Consider the following 8,703-nt stretch of genomic DNA (forward strand, 5'->3'; position numbering starts at 1 on the left):
AACACCCTCAGGTCCAACATGTGGTCAGGAAATCGAATCCAGTCAGTTTCAGCACGCTTGTGCCGCGGTCTAACAGACGGACCTGTATAAAGTTCCCCGGGGAAACGTCAAAGTGTTTGAAGACCTGTGATAGGCTATGGAGGTATTTAGTGTTTCCTGTGCCCAGCACATCACCAGCTCAATGCAACTCCTTTGATCATTTATATATTCAGTATTCACATTGCATAATGTAAAGGACATTGGGGGTAAACAAAATCCTGCAATAGCATATATAGTCCTAAACTAACGCCTCCATGTCGATTTGAGATCGAATCCGCAATTAATTTCGTTGAGGCACTGGGCCTGAACTCGCAACTGGACTTACATTTTTAAATATGTCATTATTTCTAAAGGTAAAATAAGCCGAACATAAGCGGCATCCAATGTACTCCGGTGTGTCCGTTAGGAGGTTATAACATGCTGATTTGTACCAGTACATATTGTTTTAGTCATTTACTTTCTACCATATTCCCTGAATTATCTGCTTAGCTTTTATATCATCTAATGGGAACCTTCGTAAGTGGGCAGCGTTCATTTAGCAGTACAGTACAATTTGAAGGTGCATATACTCTATGGGTAAATGTTCCTGGTCCTGCGCGTGTTGTATTGTCTGATCACAGCTAATGCAGGAAAATCGAGTGTAAGCTCCCACACGCACACGCACTCCTCACCACCTGAATTTCCTCTGTTTGCTGTGCTTGGTGATCCAATATGCCCCAGTGCAGCACCAGGAAAATGCACCTCACTATAACGTCAGCATTGGGGCAAAATGGTTTCATGTGGCGACGATGCTCCATTATAGTTTAAATGCAGCCTCAATCCGGAGTCAGTACCCGACCTAACCAGAGCCAAGTGCAATGAGACTCACCAGAGGAGGAAGCTTCCTCCAGAGTCCAGTCAGACCTTAACACCTGACTTAGATTACACTATCCTGAAATTCTGCAGGGGTTCCCCTGATGTTCCACCATACCTTTGGTGGTAACTGGGGGGTTCCGCCGTTCTCCTATCGTAGTTATGGTGAGAGACATGGGAAATGACAAGTAATTTCAGGACCATGCACATGCAAAGTGACACCACCAGTAAACTTCTATCAGCAGATGTTATGGTGTGGAGTTGCCGGTGTTGGACTGGGGTGAACAAATGTAAGAAGTCACACAACACCAGGTTATAGTCCAACAGTTTTATTTGAAATCACAAGCTTTCGGAGTGCTGCTCCTTCGTCAGGTGAAGTGGAGAGATGCATAAAGACACAGCTTATATAGTCAGAGAATAATGCCAGATGATTACAGGTAATCGTTCTCCGGATTACTGTCCTCCGGAGGGTCGCTGCCCTAAGCTTGACATGTATGCTCAAGCTGTCAGGAGATGCATCAACGCCAGATTCATCAGCCGCACTCACAAGACAGTCCAGAATGTCATCCGAGCACAACGTAACGCCATCCATGCTCTCAAGACCAACCGCAGCATCGTCATCAAACCAGCAGACAAAGGAGGAGCCATCGTCATACAGAACAGAACGGACTATTGCAAAGAAGCATACCAACAACTGGACAACCAGGAACACTACAGACAGTTACCCGCAGATCCGACCAAAGAACACACCTGCCAACTCAACAGACTGATCAAGACCTTCGATCCAGACCTTCAAAGCATCCTACGCGCTCTCATCCCACGTACTCCCCGCGTGGGAGACTTCTACTGCCTCCCAAAGATACACAAAGCCAACACACCCGGACGTCCTATCGTATCAGGCAACAGAACCCTGTGTGAGAACCTCTCTGGATATGTCAGGGCATCCTAAAACCCATTGTACAGGGAACCCCCAGCTTCTGTCACGACACTACAGACTTCATACAGAAACTCAGCACCCACGGACCAGTTGAACCAGGAACACTCCTCGCCACGATGGACGTCTCGGCACTCTACACCAGTATCCCCCATGATGACGGCATCGCTGCGACAGCCTCAGTACTCAACACCAACAACAGCCAATCTCCAGACGCCATCCTACAACTCACCCGCTTCATCCTTGACCACAATGTCTTCACCTTCGACAACCAGTTCTTTACCCAAACACATGGAACAGCCATGGGGACCAAATTCGCACCCCAATACACCAACAGCTTCATGCACAAGTTCGAGCAAGACTTCTTCGCTGCACAGGACCTCCAACCAATGCTATACACCAGATACATCGACGACATTTTCTTCCTATGGACCCACGGTGAAGAATCACTGAAAAGACTACACGATAACATCAATAAGTTCCATCCCACCATCAAACTCACCATGGACTACTCCTCAGAATCGGTTTCATTCTTGGACACATAAATCTCCATCAAAGACGGACACCTCAGCACTTCACTCTACCGCAAGCCCACGGACAACCTTAGGATGCTCCACTTCTCCAGCTTCCACCCTAACCACATTAAAGAAGCCATCCCCTATGGACAAGCCCTGCGAATACACAGGATCTGCTCAGACGAGGAGGAACGCGATGGACACCTACAGACGCTGAAAGACGCCCTTGTAAGAACAGGATATGACGCTCGACTCGTCAATCGACAGTTCCGACGGGCCACAGCAAAAAATCGCATAGATCTCCTCAGAAGACAAACACGGGACACAACCAACAGAGTACCCTTCGTCGCCCAGTACTTCCCTGAAGCGGAGAAACTACGCCATGTTCTTCGCAGCCTTCAACATGTCATCAATGATGACGAACACCTCGCTAAGGCCATCCCCACACCTCCACTACTCGCCTTCAAACAGCCGCCGAACCTCAAACAGACCATCATTCGCAGCAAATTACCCAGCTTTCAGGAGAACAGCGACCACGACACCACACAACCCTGCCACGGCAACCTCTGCAAGACATGCCAGATCATCAACACAGATACCATCATCACACGTGAGGACACCACCCACCAGGTACATGGTACATACTCATGTGACTCGGCCAACGTTGTCTACCTCATACGTTGCAGGAAAGGATGCCACGGAGCATGGTACATCGGCGAGACCATGCAGACACTGCGACAACGGATGAACGGACACCGTGCAACAATCGCCAGGCAGGAGTGTTCCCTCCCAGTCGGGGAACACTTCAGCAGTCAAGGACATTCAGCCTCCGATCTTCGGGTAAGCATTCTCTAAGGCGGCCTTCGAGACACACGACAACGCAAAATCGTAGAGCAGAAACTGATAGCCAAGTTCCGCACTCATGAGGACGGCCTCAACCGGGATCTTGGGTTCATGTCACGCTACATGTAACCCCACCTGACGTAGGGTCATCCAGACTCGAGTCGTCATTGGCTGGTTCTCTCTACACAGATGCGGCCGGACCTGCTGTGATTTCCAGCAAAAAAAATGATTTTTGTTTTTCATACAGACCCCAGCATCTGCAACATTTGACCCCTTGTGACCCCACCTCATTGTTCTTTGATGTAATGTTTTCCTGACTGACCTGTTTGGACACCATTCACACCTTTGATTGCTGTGATTATCTCTCTGCCGAGGTGTGATAAATGGCAGTTAGAACGATTACCTGTAATCATCTGGCATTATTCTCTGACTATATAAGCTGTGTCTTTATGCATCTCTCCACTTCACCTGACGAAGGAGCAGCGGTCCAAAAGCTTGTGATTTCAAATAAAACTGTTGGACTATAACCTGGTGTTGTGTGACTTCTAGCAGATGTTATGTGTGTGTTATTTCCCGTGAACTTTCACCTGCCAGGAGTACGTATGGTGAATTTACATACGCACTGCTCATGATTTCCTGTCCAATGATTTTAATATCACGGGCATAATTTCCTGACATGTGATATAAAATTTACCCTGTAGTGTAAATGACTGTAAGACGTTTGGTAGAGTTTCTGCTTTGGGTGCAATTGGCGATCCGGGCACATATTGTGCCCAAAATTGCACTAGCTCTGAGAAGAGTTTCCGCTCAAACTCATTTGCAAATCGCCGAACGCAAAATCTGCCATGAACCAGCACAATCGGGCAGCGTTTTAAAATGTAATTTAAAAATAAAATTTGCTTTAAAAAATATTCCTTGGTATATTTAAGAGAGGTAACCTGGTTCAGTTTGATTAATACAGCTGAAAATAGGCTTATCACAAATATTAAACATTTTTAATCACAATGTCAATCCACCACCTGTGAGTAACCCAATTTTAAATTACTGAAAATTACTTTTAAAAAAAAGAACCATTTGCTAGTTAGATTGAGGTACAGTAACCTTAGTTTCTTAGCAAATTAAAAAAATTACATTCAATAGCTTTTAAAATGTGCCTATTAGTGTCCTTGTGCCCAAAAGAACCAGCTTAATTGTTACAGCCTCCTCGAAGGCCCGCAAACAAGCGCAATTAGTGGAAACTCCCAATAGTGATTAATTCATCGTGGAGGCGATCAGACTAGCGCAAAAGATTGCAGAAACTTGATTTGCGCTGAACGTAATTTGCGCTTAAAATTACACAATCGTTTGCACGGGTTATGCCGATTTCAGGAGAATTGTGTTGAAAAACTCTACCCCATGATACGTATGTATCCTGAGTTTTAATATTAAGTATCCAAAAACTGCTAGAGAGTCAAATATGTGGCTCATTTGTTGACACCACCAAGGATTAAAAAAAAGTAGAAGAGATGAGATAAATCAGGAAGTACCGATTAGGTGACACCAAATTTGGATGAGAATTAAAATAATCCCTTAAATATAGGTGGGGTTAAGAAATTTCCCAACAGTATAGAACCACCTGAGTAGATCTGAGGACCTGTTAAAATACTTTTTTTCTCAACAGCTAACTCATCACAGACTGAGGATCAAGCCTGTGACCTTCGTGGTCTGTATTGTTGTTACTCACTGGATCATCTTGCTGAGTCCTTGAAGCAGGGCTAAGCATTTTTCAAAGTTTGATGTAAACTATGACACATATTTGAATCCTGCTTTAGGGTTGCTATAGTTAACTTTGGATAGAATATATTGCTGTTGTATCCATTTGAATTAATTTAAAAATCACTGTGATTTTATGCCAAAATGCAGGAAAAGGTTTTTATGAAATGGGGATGATATATCACGATGGATAATGTAACCCATTGTACAAACCTACAGGGTACATCTCCAAAATTATATTTTTATAAATTTATGTATAGAGTATTGAACTAATATTGGGCATTAAAAGGATATATGGCAAAGTGAAAATAGGAATGGGCATGAGTAACTGATATGAGTGAAAGAACTTCCTTAGCACACTGTCAGTAGTGTAATCCTCATGAATTATATAGGTGTCTTAGCCTGCTGAATAAACTAAAACGCAATATAGAACATCAAAGGCTTGACAAGTGCTGTAAGAGTTCAAATACATTCCAGAATATGTCAGTCAGTGTACACCATTTCTATATTCACCACAACTGAGTAGCAAATATAAATTAACATCCAAAATATTGTTTTAGAAATACAAGATTAAACTTCAGAACCTTTAGCAGTACGTATACACAGTAAACCTATCTTTAATGAACACCTTTGGAATTAACTTCAACCAGTCCTTTTAGATAGTTGACCTGCTTTCTTAATTTATGATGGGAACGGAGATTAGGTTGTCATCTTTGAGAGGTGTTCCTTAATCTCAAGAATGCTACGGACAAGATAACTCTATTGCATTATCCACTCCATGGAGATGCCAATGAATTATCTTGTTAAGTGTCTCCTGATTCAATTCCAAAAAAGTGTCAGAAGATTTATCTACTTGCTTCAATGATGTGACTATATCCTGAGCTTCGTGGAGCTGAAAATCCATCTAGGATTTGATGGTCAGCCAATCAAAGGTCATTTGAAGATATGGGTCTTTGCTTCTAAATGGACAGTGTCAGCGAGGCTGTCGAAGTCGAGGGAATTATGCAAATGTTGTGTTTAAAGTTTAAAAAGAGAATAAGAAAAAAAATACAAACATAAAAATATTGAGCATTAGTTAAAAGCAATTTAAAATTAAACTTATGTTAACAAAATTATAGAGGATGGGAAGACAGAGACCGGAAGAAAAAAATAAGGACATGGGCCTCGATATTAATCCCCCACGACAGGCGGGAGAGGGGGTTAAACCGTCAAATGCATGAAATGCGACCCGACCTGCCATGCACACGCCTGTTGCCATTGTTTTTTAAAAAAATTTGAACATTTTATTTACAGTTAATGGCCCAGAAATTTGGGTCAGGGGCTTCCCGCGGGTGTAAGCTCCCGACCTACACTTACCTTGCGTGCCGGCCGTTGAGCTGTGGGCCCCATGGAATTCCGATCCGGGGCCTGGTCCAGCTGCCGGCCGCAGTGTTTGCATATCCCAGGGGTGCAGTTAGTTCGACACATCCCCTGGGATCACGTGGGCCATGGGGAGCCAATCAGAGCAGGGAATGCTTCATTCATAAGTCTGACAGGAAGTGATGTCAAGACTTATAAATACTATGGCCCCAAAATAGCACTAAATCTTCAAATAAATTTTTTTAAATCACATTTTTTAAATAAACTCTAAATTAAATGAAATAACTATTTTAAACAATAATTTTAACTTTTTGAAAAAAATAATTTTATTTTCTAACAGGGCTAAAAAATAAACTTACCTTGCTTTAAAGTATTTAAAAATAATAAACCTGTGGAAAAAATGTTTTAATTTTAATTAATTCACCACTTACCTTCTAAAAAGCAGGCCTTACGCCTGCTTTTTACATTTCTAAATTCTGCAGGCTTACGTTCCCGGGAAAACCTGTAAAAAAAACCTGAAGTTCAATGCGCACACGCAGCCCCTCCTGCGCACACATTCGACCTCTGAACCCCTTCGTTCAGAGGAACGGAAGTGCCAGTTTCCCACGCATGCGCAGTGCATGCAGGAAACCGGCACTTCCATCGGGCCTACGGGTGAGTACCCCGTGCGTACTCACCCGTGGAGACCCGAATTTCTGGGCCATTGAAATTACAGAGCTATAGCGCTCAGCTCTTTGTACAAAGTCACAAGCCATCATTCCCTGCAAGGCAGGGGTCCCAGTCTCTTCAAGTTGGTGATGTGATCTCCAAGCTTCTTGATCATCTTCACTTGTTCATCCAGATAGTGGGTCTCCAGGAATTCACACAAATGAGGGTCGGCGCTCCCAGCGGAGAACTTAGGGCGGTGGGATACGTGGCGTCCGAGTGCTTGCCCCCAGCCCCTCAAAGAAGGTTTTAGTTTCCCAACCCCCGCTGATCATGGCCTCTCGCTCCACCCTCTGCTCCTTTGTCTGACCTTCCATCCCTGCCACGATGTCCGAACTCCACCACCACCCCAATTGCCAGGGACCGTCTCCAAGGGCTCCGCTGTTCCATGGGCTTCATTAGCAGGAGATTGGTGGAATGCTTGGAGAAATGGTGCCAATGGTTAACAATAGATATTACAATAGGAGATGGAGAGAACCCTGAGGAAATTCAGCGCCAAACATTTAGAATAGTATAACTTCTCCTGAGCTACAATGTAATCAAATTTCACCAAGTTTCACCTTTAAAGGACATCAGTATTTTTCTCTATGCAATCTGTATAAATTCTATCAACCCTGTAGTCCAAAAAAGGCTGTGAAGTGAATCCCTCTCAATGTGAAGGAATTCATATTCTTCCATCATGGAGCTACCTGTATTTGTATTTTGTAATAGTTTAGTAACAGTAGTGATTCCCAGCATACACTAAAAAGTCACATCAGTAAGACTATAGCGGGTCACTGTTAAGCAAGATTTAGCTGTGAAAGTGTGATTTTATGCCACTATTTGCATTTGCTTAATCACATTTCCAAACACCCATGCACAAAGAATTGGAACAACGCTTTGTCCTTGAGCCAGGTGTAATGTACTGTACCCAGACTACAACTTGTGCCAAAGTACACTCCATGTATTGGCAGAGAAAAGAATCTGAAACTCTTAAGCCAAAATAAAAACTGTAGATACAGAGAAATCAGAGACAGATGCACTGTTCATTAAAAGAGTAGAAGAGCGATACATTTATTTTTTGTTGAAGTGAGTTTCACATTCTATCCATTTGTAAAATGAAAAGCTGACCTTTGGACTGCAATGTGTCTTCTAGTTGATATAATATTCCTAACTTGACATTAAGAGTAGCATTCTCCAATGTATTTATATGTTGTTCATTAATATGGGAGGTAGGTATCTATTTCTTCCCAGAAGATCCCATTCCTCATTTGGTTTTCAGTGTTTTAAAGGGGAGGTAGCTTCATTAAAACATTTTGTCAAACATGTTCTTATTTGGTGAGAGAGAGAAGTGAGAATGTAATTTTTGGCATGCTGATGTTTCATACAAATAACACACCGATGAGTTTTAAGACAGTTCATACAATTACACAATGGGGGAGAAATTCAGTTGTTAGCGCCACCCGTTAGCACCTTAAGAGGGTGATAAGTGGGGTGCGATGTGGCTAGCGCCCGGGCGCGGCGAGACCTGCGCCTCTCGCGAAATTGAGCGGACATTTAGCGGCGGCGCAAAACCGCAACGCCCGCTCAGCTGCGCGCGCAGGTCCTGACGTCATTTCATGGTGCAACGCCCTTGGGGCGCCCCGAACTGGAACTTCAGTGGCGCCCCCCTTCTTTCCGCCTGGCGCTTCCAGCGACTGGTTGACTGGAATGGTTCCCAGTCGC

The sequence above is a fragment of the Somniosus microcephalus genome, chromosome 13 (genome assembly GCF_052327205.1).
Source record: "Somniosus microcephalus isolate GS21.2 chromosome 13, FLI_Smic_1.0, whole genome shotgun sequence".
In the NCBI taxonomy this organism is placed as follows: domain Eukaryota; kingdom Metazoa; phylum Chordata; class Chondrichthyes; order Squaliformes; family Somniosidae; genus Somniosus; species Somniosus microcephalus.